The sequence below is a fragment of the Eschrichtius robustus genome, chromosome 9 (assembly GCF_028021215.1).
Source record: "Eschrichtius robustus isolate mEscRob2 chromosome 9, mEscRob2.pri, whole genome shotgun sequence".
Lineage (NCBI taxonomy): Eukaryota > Metazoa > Chordata > Mammalia > Artiodactyla > Eschrichtiidae > Eschrichtius > Eschrichtius robustus.
In genome coordinates, this window is record NC_090832.1 from 121,562,519 (window position 1) to 121,577,276 (window position 14,758).

The 14,758-nt window shown below is 39.1% G+C and overlaps 1 long non-coding RNA gene across 1 annotated transcript in view; it reads right to left on the reverse strand.

The window, feature by feature from the left end:
- Positions 1 to 11,030: 11,030 nt before the first annotated feature.
- The window catches only part of LOC137769294 (uncharacterized), a 169,064-nt gene continuing 165,336 nt past the window's right edge, over positions 11,031 to 14,758 (reverse strand). The window contains exon 4 of the long non-coding RNA XR_011074937.1: positions 11,031 to 11,096. This is a non-coding gene — a long non-coding RNA (uncharacterized lncRNA). The remainder of the gene's footprint in view (positions 11,097 to 14,758) is intronic.

A 14,758-nucleotide genomic window follows, 5' to 3' on the forward strand; every position in this document is an offset into this window, starting at 1 on the left:
TAAAACTCTTAGAGGAAAACATAGGAAGAACACTCTTTGACATAAATCACAGCAAGATCCTTTTTGACCCATCTCCTAGAGAAAGGGCAATAAAACAAAAATAATCAAATGGGACCTAATGAAACTTAAAAGCTTTTGTACAGCAAAGGAAACCATAAACAAGACGAAAGGACAACCCTCAGAATGGGAGAAAATATTTGCAAATGAAGCAACTGACAAAGGATTAATGTCCAAAATTTACAAGCAGCTCATGCAGCTCAATATCAAGAAAACAAACAACCCAATTCAAAAATGGGCAGAAGACCTAAATAGACATTTCTCCAAAGAAGATATACAGATTGCCAACAAACACATGAAAGAATGCTCAACATCATTAATCATTAGAGAAATGCAAATCAAAACTACAATGAGGTATCACCTCACACCAGTCAGAATAGCCATCATCAAGAAATCTACAAACAATAAATGCTGCAGAGGGTGTGGAGAAAAGGGAACCCTCTTGCACTGTTGGTGGGAATGTAAATTTATACAGTCACTATGGAGACCAGTATGGAGGTTCCTTAAAAAACTAAAAATAGAACCACCATACGACCCAGCAATCCCACTACTGCGCATATACCCTGAGAAAACCATAATTCAAAAAGAGTCATGTACCACAATGTTCACTGCAGTTCTATTTACAATAGCCAGGGCATGGAAGCAACCAAAGTGTCTATCTACAGATGAATGGATAAACATGTGGCACATATATACAATGGAATATTACTCAGCCATAAAATGAAACAAAACTGAGTTATTTGTAGTGAGGTGGATGGACCTAGAGTCTGTCATACAGAGTGAAGTAAGTCAGAAAGAGAAAAACTAATACTATATGCTAACACATATATATGGAATCTAAAATAAAAAAAAAAAAAGGTTCTGAAGAACCTTGGGGCAGGACACGAATAAAGACGCAGATGTAGGAAATGGACTTGAGGACACAAGGATGGGAAAGGTAAGCTGGGACGAAGTGAGAGAGTGGCATGGACATATATACACTACCAAATGTAAAATAGATAGCTAGTGGGAAGCAGCCGCATAGCACAGGGAGATCAGCTCGGTGCTTTGTGACCACCTAGAGGGGTGGGATAGGGAGGGTGGGAGGGAGATGCAAGAGAGAGGAGATATGGGGAATATGTATATGTATAGCTGATTCACTTTGTTATAAAGCAGAAACTAACACACAAATGTAAAGCAATTATACTCCAATAAAGATGTTAAAAAAAATTTTTAAATAAGAAAAAATAGGAAAAAAAATCAATGGTGCTAGAGGCTAGAGGCAGAAAAACCTAATATGTCTGATTCTTAAACAGCTGACTTTGTAACTGGATTATTATTTCAATTCTCTAATTAAAATTGATCCGCATTAGCTATGTTGCTAATTATTAGTAGAAGTGAAAAATGCCTTCATCTTTTTCCTAGATTTATTTAGTCTAGGATTTGAGTACTAAATTTGAGTACAAACAGATTCCACATAATTATATACCCTAGAAAATGCAGTATAATTTATGTGAAGGTTAGAGCTTAGGGAATTCATGCTAAATGGATTTTTCTCAAAACCCCATGTCCTTATTATTTGGGAGCGTTAAATAAGTTTAAAGCAAGACTATTTGTGTGATCTTCTTTCCTTAAATGGAAGACCAGGGGACCACCTACCCAGCATGGTCCTGTAGAGGTGGGCTGGTGGGGAAATGCTTCTCTCTCCTGCAGCTGTGAATTACCAAAACCAAACAAGAACAAAAGCCATGAGCCTGGATGGGAAGATCTAGAAAGGTACGGAGTAAGACCACTTGCTCTAGGAACCATAAAGGCAATTACAAACATCATTTGGGTTCACCTGGTTCATTCACTGCTCCTCACCTGTGCTTAAAGTGCCAGGATCCGTGTTTCATCCATCTTTGTAAACCAAGTTCCTAATACAGTGCCTCAAATACAGTAGATGCTCAACACATTAATTAGTTACTTGAATAATGTCTCTTGTTTCTTTATATAATTTAAAATGCATATACTCATAACTGTGTGTTAATCGTCAGTTCCTCCTCAGTAGAGAGCAAATATCTTAACCAGGAGTTTTTGAGACTAATCTAATGCTGATCTGGACCCTCTTCTTTTGTCATTTTTTTTTAAATATCTTCCAATCTCTTTTTCTCTATCCAGCCCATTTTGGTCTATACTGTTCCAGTATATTCCTGACATCAATGTTAATGCATCTATAGCTACGCTGCTATTTTTGTCCCTTTTTTCCTACTGCAAAAATCTATACAATGAAGAAAATTCTAGAAGTGCAAATTTCCTCCAATAAAATCACTATAGCCTCTCTGCCTCTCCAGCTGACTTCCAAACAACCACTACCTTGTTCTTCATATTCTAGTAATAACAAGTTGTAATTACCTGCACATCTTGTGCTAATTTCACATTTCCATGCTTTTGTACAGCACTTGCTGGCTAAACCACCCTTTCAATCGTTATTCAGCTGACCCACTCCTATTTATCCTTCAACTATAACCTCAAAAGTCCTTCTTAATGAGCTCTTGTTAAACTCAGAAATTATCAGGTCATCACTATTTTTCCTACATAATTCTGATATTGTCTTGAGAGATAGATATGTATCAAAATAAACAGATATTATGTCTGAAAATTATTTCTTAAGTGGATTTACTGATGGTTATAACCATCAATGAAATTACTGTATGGCACAGAGAACTATATTCAATATCTTGCAATAACCTATAATGGAAAAGAATCTGAAAAAAAAAAAAAATATATATATATATATATACACATATACACACATACATACACACACACACACACATATATATATAAGAATAACTGAGTCACTTTGCTATATACCTGACACTAACACAACACTGTAAATCAAGCATACTACTTCGATGAAATCTTGTTTGTTTTGAAAAAAAGAATTACTTCCATGGGAAATGAGGTCTGATCTTTGATTTTATCATTCCCTATCTTGCCAAATAGAAGATTACATCATTTTTTTACCTCACTGAAATCTCTATTGATATGTTCTTCTTTATCTTTGGCTTTGGATGGAATGCCTACAATACAGTAAGTGCTAAATAATTATTGATTGATTAACTAAACAGAACTAACATTTTTGAGTGCTTCCATGTATTCAGTTTGTCAAATGACGACGTAGTTTATATAAGCTTGGATTTTGGAGTGAGAGATTAGGATTTCATTCCAGGCTCAACAACTTGCTAGCCATGTGTTCTTGGGCTAATTACTTTCATTTCCCCTCCTGTCAAATGAAGATAATATACTGAGGTTACTGAAGATTGCGTTAGATAAAATAAGAAAAGCATTTAACATGGTGCCCAGTAGATGTGTGAATGAATGAATCCCCCTCAAAGCTCTGTGAGAGTAGTGTAGGGAGGCAAGGAAACTAAGGGTCAGAGAAGTGGAACAAGTTGCAGAGAATATAAGCAGCAGAGCTGGGATCCACATCCAGCTGTGTGTGCCTGCGATCTGAAGGAAGTTTCCACTGTTGCTGCAAGAAGCATCAGTGGCATTTTCCACTCCAGTGTTTCCTTAAAGGACATATGCTGGTGAACTCCTGTCCATTTGTCAGATTCTGTCTCACCGGAAATCTCTTTAGAGCTAGCATCATTCATTAACATTTCACACCCTGCCCAACATGTTTATAATTGGATGGTCTGATAAATGATCCTGCATGAGCCAGTACACTAACATCTTTGACCTTCCTCTGTCATTTTCTATGCAGAATTCCTTTTAAGTGCCTCATAATACGGTTTGATGTGCCCTCTTTTAAAGCAGATATGCGTTGATCCAGACATCCTCATTGTCTAAGCTACCACTCGACTATAAATTAGCACTTTTAGAACCTATTCTTTCATCATTTTACCCATGTCACTCTAAAACAGGTGCCACATTTTAATCTAATTATTCGTTTGCTTCTTTTTAATACTTGTCTTTTTAGCTTGATTGGGAGCTCTCCTAGATGGGAAAAACTTTCTCGTCTTTTTATATGTAGCATATAGCATGGTGCTTGGCACATAGTTGATGCTCATTGAGTACCTAAATCAACACCACTATAACAGCCTCTAAGAGTTATGTTTTCATTATTCTTTATTAAGAACCCCAGAGAGTGATAATTATTTATACTTTTGTGATCCTGTCAATTTTATAATTTCTCACCTAGAAATTTTGTTTCCCCCTCTCATTACGGAAATATTCAGAATTCCCAAGCAGTTATTGCAGAAATTGTTTGGAGTTTAAGCCACATTTCCTGTACCAGGGAAAGGAATATGCACAAATTCCCTGTAAAGTCTCAATCGTTATAAAACGTAATGCTTAGTCAAGAATGCTTCTTTTGGAACTCTTAGTCTTGATGGGATGAGGCAGGGCGGGTTGGGGCAAGCAGGGTATATGTACTCAAGAGGAGAGAGACACATGTCTAGTTATATGATAAATAATTTCTGGGGCTATAATATACAGCAGGGTGACTATAGTTAATAATACCGTACTGTATATTTGAAAGTTTCTGAGATTCAATCTTCAAAGTTCTCATCACAAGAAAAAAGTTGTAGGTGAAGTGATGAATGTTAAACTAAACATATTGTGGTAACTATTTCATAATATATACATATATCAATATTATTATGTTGCACACCTTAAATTAATCCAATGTTACATTCACTTATATCTCAATAAAAATGGAAAAAAGAAGAAGTGGGATGAGGAGGAGAGAGACGAAGGCCTGCCAGCAGTCTCTGGGAACTATGGCAATGAGCTGTGGATGGAACACTTCACAGCTTTTCTTGGATGTCTTTTCTTATGTTCCTTGGGTAATTTTGATCCCACAGTAAAGTCTATATGTTTTGTTACTTCCCCTGACTATAAAAGAATAATTTCCTTAATTGAAGGAAGGCGTGTTACTGAACATCTTTTTTTTTTAAGAAAAAAGAAAAAATTTGAAGAGTAAATGGAAACACTTTACCAAAAAAAAGGGTCCAGACTACAAATAAGTAATTTATAAAAGGGGCCTTCTATTTTATTATGCTAGGCTTTATTTTACTTAACAAATATTGCCTAGGAAAATTGTCCCTCTGAGTCCTGTAAAGGAAAATATACTAAATTAGCTATAAACTCTAAAGTCTAAGCATATATAAAGCTAAATATTCTAATTAAATAAAACAGAATAAAATTAATGATACCTATTTCTTCTGGTAATTGAGAATTAATAATAAAATATAGAGATTTCCTATATGAACGTCAAAAAGATCCAGCTGTTGTAGGACTCAATATACCTAAATATCTCCCCCAATCGCCTCAAACTATACAGATTAAAGACTACTCGAGTCTTCTGGATTGTAGCCTCCAAAAAAGGCAGGGAACCACATGTTTCGATCACCAGCATGCCCGGCATTTGGTACTCATGTGACTGCACTGAACCAGAGCAAACAGCCCTGTGCCTTCCATTCCCCACCATACATATTTTAATCCTTTAGTAGAAATGCAGTTTAGTCAGATTACTTTGCTGATGCATGATATTAATGAAAAAAATGGGTATGCGGTGAGGTTTTCTGTTTTAGACTATCTCTTGAGCGTGGGTGCTTAATGCATGTAACTGAACCAGGTTCTGTGCCCTGTCATGCGTTTGTCTGCCCCATCCTCCCCCAGCCCAGGGGAGCACTCAGTCTACTGTTCTCTGTCCCCTTCATCCTTTCAGTCTCCCCCCATCCTTGCTCCTGGAAGATAGGTCTTCATGTATAAGAATGCATCAAAACTACGCTGGGAGAGAGATCAATACTAGTAAGAGAAGAATCGGTTTATGTTATGATTCTCCCACTCCGAGGAAATTTAAAGATCCGGGTAACTTAGAAGTAAGTGGGCTTTGGCTCCAAGGGGATAGAATTTAGGTGGGGAGAGGCAAAGAAAAGGAAGAAAAGGTGAGAGACAGGAGGGCTTCCAGTGTCCACAAGAAGTGAAACTGGCTCTAAGAAGTGACCCTGAGGGGACACATAAGAATTGTTCGAACTGTTCTGGACTCTCCATGTATTTCTAAGTAGCTGCACACAAGATCAGCTCTATTCTAGGAATAGACTGAGTCGGTAACTTTTTCCAGCTATTGCCAATATATATAATCAGCACAATTTCACACATGTAACTCTATGGGTCAGGGTGTTACTTGCCCACAACAGCTAATAAAAGGGGAAAAGTCAAGATTTGAACTTAGAGTCTGTCTGAATTCCAAGTTTGCAATATTTTCTCTATATATCTTGCTGAAAGTTTTATTTAGGAGGTTGGAGAAAGGCAGAAGCAAAGAAGGGCCAAAAAGACGGGGTAAAACAAGTAAGAACTAATTTGAGCTTTTCCCAAAGGAGCAGATCTGGGTAGAGTTCAAAGTTAGAGTTGTTTGAGATGGGAGAAGGGAAATTGGTAGAAAGCCAAAGATCAGAACGAAAATCCTATAGTCTAAGAGAGGGAAGATAGCACAAAGTTGCTTCTGAATTTTCCCTGAAGTTGGAGCTGTCCCTTAGTGCCCCTTCCACATCCAGTAGAATTTATCCTATGTAACTACCATAATTCAGCCCAGCCCACTCCAGCTCCTCTCAGATCCCTTCCTCGACTCTGCCTAAGGAAAGGTTTTCAGCAAGATAGTTGTAACTTCCCCCCAACAGTAGTGGTGATCTGATACAGATGTGATTGATTGAGATTGTACCCTTCAGGGTAGTAAAGAATTCAGCAATTAAGCTGGTTTATGATAATACAAATACCCTTCCATGCAAGGCATTTCTCCCAAAAGCATATATTACTTTAAACTTTCAGACTGTCTGTTCCATAAAGCAAGTTTGATCAGTCCTATTTCAATTGTATTTATTTACTGTCTTCCAACTTAAGAGGCTTTACAGAGTCTTGTGGAGTCAATAAGCAATAAAAAAAAAAAGTCTGTCAATCATTGATGAACAGGACAAGGCAAAGAGTTGTATACATAATCCAAAAAGAAGTTACTCCCCAAAAAAGAGGATCTTGGAGATTTTCTTGCTCTTCTAGAAAAAAAAAATTTAATTTAGAAGAGGTGGGATTTGGTATTAATTCACAGATTTTCAGACACCCCATTGTAGACGTCCTTCTGTCAACTTTCACTGGAAAAACGTCTGGACCATCTAGTATCAGTTATTCATTGTAAATATTTATTTAATATCGGCAGAATGACATTATATTGAGAGATTTGGCAAACAAAATAAGTAAGATAAAGAGATGTAGTAATGAGTAGTAGTCAAGCGATAACTCAAAATCACCATTAAAATAAAGCCATAGTCAACGCTTGACTATGGGTAGTTTATAAAAGGTTTATTTATGTGCAGCAGGTTATGAGGTGGACTCATTTCCTCATGGGTGATAGATAGTCCATTAATCAGCCATTGATTACATATTCTCACCAATTACCAAACCCTTATTACTAATTGGCCAGTCCTGCCAATTAGTTAAATAGATAGATAGATAGATAAAGTAGATAGTTATAGGTGACACCATTTTGTTTTGTATTGACTAATGAACCCATGTGACATGAGCAAAAATGCTTTGAATGAATCCATATGTTTAAGATGAGTATCTTTGTAGAAAAAAGAAGAAAGGAAAAAGAAGAAAAAATTATTTGTATCAAACTTGTATTTTTCAAAGGTAAAGATACTAAAGTAAAAACAAAACATGATTTTTGATCACTTGAAGGATTATAGATCCTCATAGTTACTGGAATCTACTTGGGTACATTTTGCACAGCATCTAAAGTGTTTGTTCTTGATTAAATATAAAACTAACAATAATGGCTTTCGTAATAAGAATCATAACCTTGAATAATTAAGGAAATCAGCAGAGTTTTGGTTAGATAATATCATCATAAATCAAACAGATATTTCTTCCTTTAAATCACCACATGCCAGTGGTTCTTACAAAATAAAGCATTACCTGTTAGCTTCTACTGGACAATATTAAATACTCCCATGGGAATGCTCTAAATAAAATCTAGCCCTTCAGACCCATAAGGTCATTGTTGGTAGCTGAAATTGTGTGAGTGTATGAGATCCCAGGGAGGTTGTACAGAACAAGAAAAAACAAGTGTGAGGCAAACTGGATCCAACTGAAATTTGAGTAGGTGGCACAATTTTTAATTGATCTGATAGCCCAGGTGACATAACCAAAATTGTTTCTAATGTACCCATTTCCCTGGGATGAGTAACTCACTAAACTTTAAAATTCCCAAAACATCTTCCACTATAAAATGAATCATGGTCATTTTGACCTCTCTTAGCAGGATTTAAAGCAATGAGTTAAAAATAGAAATATCTATAAAAGAAGTTTCTACAATGCAGCTCAGGCTCATTGGATTAAAGCAAAATACATCCATCTCTACTTTCTTTCTCTTTAAATACAAAACTCAGTGATTCTGCCATAACTCGCCCCTTTTCCTGTGATGCATGCTTTCTGCTTTTCATCCACTATCTAACAATCCTCAGAGACTAAATTCAATGACTAAAAGAGCCACGGAAAGAAAGGTTTAACTTTGTGTTATTTTCACAAAGAAATGCTAAGTCTTCCTTATGCATAAGGCAAGGGTCTCTTCTATTTGTTGTACTTGGGGAGAAACAGAAAGTGACTCTAAAATTTCTGGGGTTTTTTCTCTCCTTTCTCTTTCTTTTTTTTTTTTTTTTTTTTTGTGCCACAAACCCTCCACTCATTTTCAGGTACACACTAGTTTGCACTGACAAAGCAAAAAGCACAATCCTAAACCACCGAGAAAACAAAGTTCTGCTCTTGTCACTTTCTTGGATCATGCAATTTTTCTTTAACCTGTACATTACGGTTCTGTAACTAAGATCTGCTGTCATGGAATCCGTCCTGTGTAATTCTAACAACGTATCAGAATATGAGAGTGACTAGGAAAGAGGGCAGTCAGTTCTATCCAGGGGACAAACAGAGGATAAATGATTAGACTGACTGGCCCCTACAAGCCCTCTCCAGCTCTGTGCTGCTGGTATTCAGAGCACAAAACAACACTGTACCAACCACTGGGCACAGAGCTTCTGATTAACTAGTACAAGAAACGCCTTCACGGTAAGAGGTCTCTTAGGCCAGCTACACTGACTGATGCACAAACTGCCCATGATCCTTCTGGATTTATCCTCCAGAATCCAGTAAGAGATGGCTCACAAGGTGAGAAGTTTCTCTAGAAATGGAGCATGCTAATAACTTGGAAAACAAGTCAGGTAACAAGCCTGTCCCCATGAAGAGCCAGTTTGAAGATCTCAGCAATTACAGCAAATGTCAAATGATGGAAAATCCCCTCAGAAACGACGTAAGGTGCTGTGTGTTAAAACTTCAGGAACCCCAAGATTACATTCCACAACGTCACAACTCTCTGCCTTCTGCCACTACAAGCATCGCAGTGTTTATTATTATCCACCCTAAGGGTTAAAAAAAGTCAGTTCTTGTAAGTTTCTACTTTATTCAGATAGGTTGATTCATTCTTATGGAAAGTGATTAAAAAGAAGCTGTTAAAGTCCTCCATACATACTATAATAAATATCTTCCAAGACATTTTATGGTCCCCAGATCCAAGTGTGAATAGCTTTTACAACATATAATTTTCCCTTTGAAGACAGTAAATTATAACCGAACAATTTGAGTGACTCAAATCCTTAATGATTCTATACAAAGAAAATTAGTATGATATATAAAACTTTTAAAATAAATTCTGCCACCAAATAATTTCTACTCCACATTATATTATATCATTACTGTGGTAACATTAACCATGAACTTATGTATATCTTCAGTATCTAAAAAAATCAGCAAAGCTCTAATGATGATTCTGTTGCTTGCCCTTATTATCAAATAATTCATTTGGGAACAGTGAGTTAGCTGTCTCGTTTAGAGAGAGCACACTCGCAAGTAGAAATACTCTGCAGGATCCATTACAAGAGATAATGGACATTTTGTTTAGATCTCATTTCCTATGAATTTTCGTATCAGTAGGTTAACATTAACAGTTACTACTTTAGGGACATCTACTCTGCGCCACACACCTCAGTGAATTTCAAATGTTCGCTCGGAAGTATAAGAATATTTGTGAGAGCTTGTTAAAAATGAAGATTCCTAGAGCCACCCCCTGGGAATCTGACTTGGTAGAAAGGGTTAGGCCAGGAAGCATCCCCAAAGCCTCCAGATAGTTCTATGCAGCACACTTACAGAAATCCTGACGATTATGATTTAAATGTGGTGTAAAGGGGTTTTATAAGTAGAAGAGAGCTTCCAATCTGAGGCAGACAGAGGTCAAATAGAAGATTTATAGTAATAGTGTATTAAGAGAGTCAACTGTTTAAATCTTGGCTCAAGCCCAAGGACTCAGCCTTGGGATGAGATTCAGTTTTCTGAAGAAGCTCTTGGGAAATCACAGGCTTCTCTGTTGAACTTGGCGTGAATCCCCTTTTGTCTGTAGAGAGGAGCTGAGCAGGGAGACAGGCAGTCCCTGAGAGCACTGGATAGTTTTCACTATGTGGGTCAGTGACCACAACTGCTGCAGCAGCACTTTCAGAGACAGAAAAAGCCAGCGGGGAAGCAATTCCATAGGCGGCACCGTACGCTCACCTTGCGTCATTGACCTGGGGCCTGGCTGCTCCGGATCAAAGGGCAGCAGGCCTGGTGGCTTCTGCAAAAGCAGGGCGACAGCAGTCCAGCCACAGACCAAGGAAAGTGACGTCCACAGCCAATGTGGAGCGAGCAAAAACCAACCGCCTGCAGTTGAGCCGAAGTTCTGCCTTTCTACTTAACCAAAACTAAACATCAGATCACAAATGGGGACCAACCTCGTGGTCTGTGCGTGAGGACAAACTTGTTTGTTCCCAGAATCCTTCCTATTCAGTCCCTGGGGGACAGGGAGGAGGTGGATACTGTCTCTTTCCAAATCATGTTATTCCCAGCATTCTGTGCTTCATTCATCACACCAGCTGTGAGCTCTCCACTGCCATCACTGATGCTCTTCAGGTTCATCAACGTGTTCGTTAAGGGCACTGGAAAAACAAAACTAGTAACCAATGTTGTGAAGCTACCAGAGTGAAAAATAAATAAATAAAACCAAGTGGAAGAAACACCAAAAGAGTTTGCCAACTATTTACCTACAAGCAATCTTGTTCGGCCAGTTACATGTTCCACAAGCTAAGCCTCTGCTTCATTAAAATCACTCTTTCTTGAACTTCTGCGGTAAAATCCGCATCAGTGGCCAGCCTCACCCCCAGTGACCTGTTGTGGCCCAGCACTTTCTTCAACCAGACCCACAGCAAACCCAGGACCACCGTCCATTTTACTGAAGTGGGAGCCCCGCCACACCTCCGCTCTGTCCGGTAAAGTGCTGACTTCCAGTGCACGTTGAAAAGCATTTCGCTGGGCTAACAGATGGAGGAGAGCTCTTTTCTCTCCTGAGGAGCGACCTAGTCTCCCCGGTGTGCCAGCAAGCGTGGCCACGCTGCAGGCCTTGGTCCTCAGACCTGTAATTTAACTAACAGAGAGCTAGTCAAGAAAACCAGAAAGTTCTCAGCTGGGGTTCATAGGCTTTGAAGCACTGAAATTGTTCTATTCTCTGGGAAGTGCAGTGTTCTAGATGTATCCCTTCAGGGTCAGTCCAGCCCTCCAAGGGGAAAGAGCACAAACAGGAAAAAGGAGACAAATATTTAGAGACATTTCCCTTTAAAATGAACTTCGTTGGAGACCCATGTATTTAGCAAATAGCTGCTGAGGATGTACCATGTTTCAGATGCCACGGTGGCACTGGATTTGCAGTGATGTGGGTGTGGGTATGCATGGGCCCTGTCTTTGTGCAACAAACAAGCAATGAACATCCAATAAAGATGTTAAAGAAAAAAAAGAATAGGGCTTCCCTGGCGGCGCAGTCATTGAGAATCTGCCTGCCAATGCAGGGGACACGGGTTCGAGCCCTGGTCTGGGAAGATCCCACATGCCACGGAGCAGCTAGGCCCGTGAGCCACAACTACTGAGCCTGCGCGTCTGGAGCCTGTGCTCCGCAGCAAGAGAGGCCGCGACAGTGAGAGGCCCGCACACCACGATGAGGAGTGGCCCCCGCTTGCCGCAGCTAGAGAAAGCCCTCACACAGAAACGAAGACCCAACACAGCCAAAAGTAAATAAATAAATAAATAAATAATTTTTTTAAAAAAGAAAAAGAATAAATGAATGAATATGTTGTACCTATAAAAAAACACAAAAACAAGCAATGAACAACCAATAAAGACGTTAAAAAAAAAGAATAAATGAATGAATATGTTGTACCTATAAAAAAAAAAAACAAGCAATGAACATCCAATAAAGATGTTAAAAAATAAAGAATAAATGAACAAATATGTTGTACCTATAAAAAAAAAAACAAGCAATGAACATCCAATAAAGATGTTAAAAAAAAAGAATAAATGAATGAATACGTTGTACCTATAAAAAAACAAGCAATGAAAAATTAATATATATTTATGAATGCCGATAAACTCTCTGCTGATAGGAAAGCATATAATGTTGTAAGTAATGAGACCAACCTAACTCAGATGGGGTGAAGGGCGGCTCTCTGCGGAGGGGATAATTAGGTTAAAACTGGCTGAGTAATAAACCACAGAGAGTGAGGGAAAGAGCATTCCAGGCCAAGTCAGTGGCACGTGGGAAAGCCCTGGAGGAAACGAGGTTGGTACGTTCAGGGAATTGAAACAACAGGCCAGCAGGGCCGGAACAAAATGCGCAGGTACGAGAGAGGCAGTAGCTAATTCTGGGGGATGGAAAAGGGACAGACCACCCAGGGCTTGTAGGATTTGGGGTTTCATTTGAGCCGCAAGGGGAGCCGTTGCAGGATTTTAGGAAGAGGAATGACATAAGCTGAGCTGCATTTTTAAAAGGCCACAGGCTGACTGTGCAGAGGAACGTGAAGAGAAGCAAGGAGACAAATACTGAAGGAAGGTAAATATGGCAAGTGATATGGTAGGACAGAAATGGAAAGAGAGAGAGAGGCAGATAGGTAGACGGATAAATAAATGTAATTAAAAACAAAATCTCCCAACCCAGAGATCCGCTCCACAAAGGTAGTGGAGAAAGAAAACACTGTTTTTACTGAATAAACATGAAACCAGAATGTGATATGCATCACAGGCAATCTGCTAAGAGATGCAAAGACAGAAAGAAATCCCACCCTTTATACTGCCATGAAGATACACCCCATTCCAGACATGTTCTCAAGATAAATAGTGACTAGACTCAGGCAAGAAGAGTTGACAACTTCATTTGTCACACACAGTTCACCCTAGATTCACCTGGTAACTGGGGTGGCCATCTGTGTTTGCTAATTGGCTTTATACAAAAAAAAAAAAAAAAAAAGAATAAACTTCTCACATCTTTAAGGAGATAGTTTTACAAGTTGCAATGAGGCACCCGCCAAGTCAGACTCCTACCCTCACACAGAGACTGGGAGACAGGGGTGCTATCTCCCTCCCTAGATATTTATATTTCAAAGGCATGGCTCCCAAGTCTTAGAGAAAGGCATTCCCGGGTCATAAAGCTGTGAAGAGAATATTTAGCTTTTAAAAAGATTTATATACATTTCAAAGAGGCAGAGAAAGAACTTACAAGTTTTCTAAAGTAAATGCTCTAGGAAAAGAGAGGAAGGGGGCCAGTCTCTTTCCTTATTTTCAGAAGAGAGAATTAAACCTCTTATTCTTATATGTGGAACCTAGAAAAATGGTACAGATGAACCCGTTTGCAGGCAAGAAATAGAGACACAGATGTAGAGAACAAACGTATGGACACCAAGGGGGGAAAGTGTGTGTGTCGGGGGTGGTGGTGGGATGAATTGGGAGATTGGGTTTGACATGTATACACTAATATGTATAAAATGGATAACTAAAAAGAACCTGCTGTATAAAAAAATAAATAAAATTCAAACAAACAAAAACCTCTTATTTTTAAATTGTACTTGCCCTTACAATATATAGATAGATAGATTTAAGATTAATGTAATTGGATTAGATGTGAGGATTGGAGAAAAAAGAGGAGGAGCTAAAATGATGATCAGGAGTTTACGTCAACTTACTGAAAAGAAAAAGGCTCTCTGCTCTAAAAGACAGGAAACGCTTGTCTGCAGGCTGAAGTGGCTGTCCCATTTGAATGTGGTGAAATTTATGTCAAGTGTACGCAGCATCTCCAGGGAGCTACTTTCACGAAGTTGTCCCCCAATAGCTCCAACAGCAAAAACGCAGCCGTGCCCAGCTCAGCAATTACGCAGGCAGCCAGTCCCCACGAGGAGCAGCCCCGCATGTGCAGAGATCTGGGCACATCGAGGGGCCTATCCCCGAAGCAGGCAAATGACTTGTTCTGGTTGAGAAACAATTTTCTCTCAGCAACAGACCCACTCCTGCACACTGGGCAGTAGGGTCCTGCTAGGCTGTGCTAAGGGCTAGAGGAGACGGAAGGCTGGAGGAGAAAAAACAGACCTGCTCCCCTCTTGCTTTGCTTCTAATTTGCTTCACAAATTGCTTCAGCAATGACCCTTTGCCCTGGTAGGGGCAGTTAATTCCCATCTCCAGCCTTTTTCCCATCTTCTCAATCTCATGGTGCCCTTGCAAGGTACCAGTAGCCGCAGGATAGCAACCCTCCTCAGAGGTCTGAGTCCCAGGACCATGGGGCCTT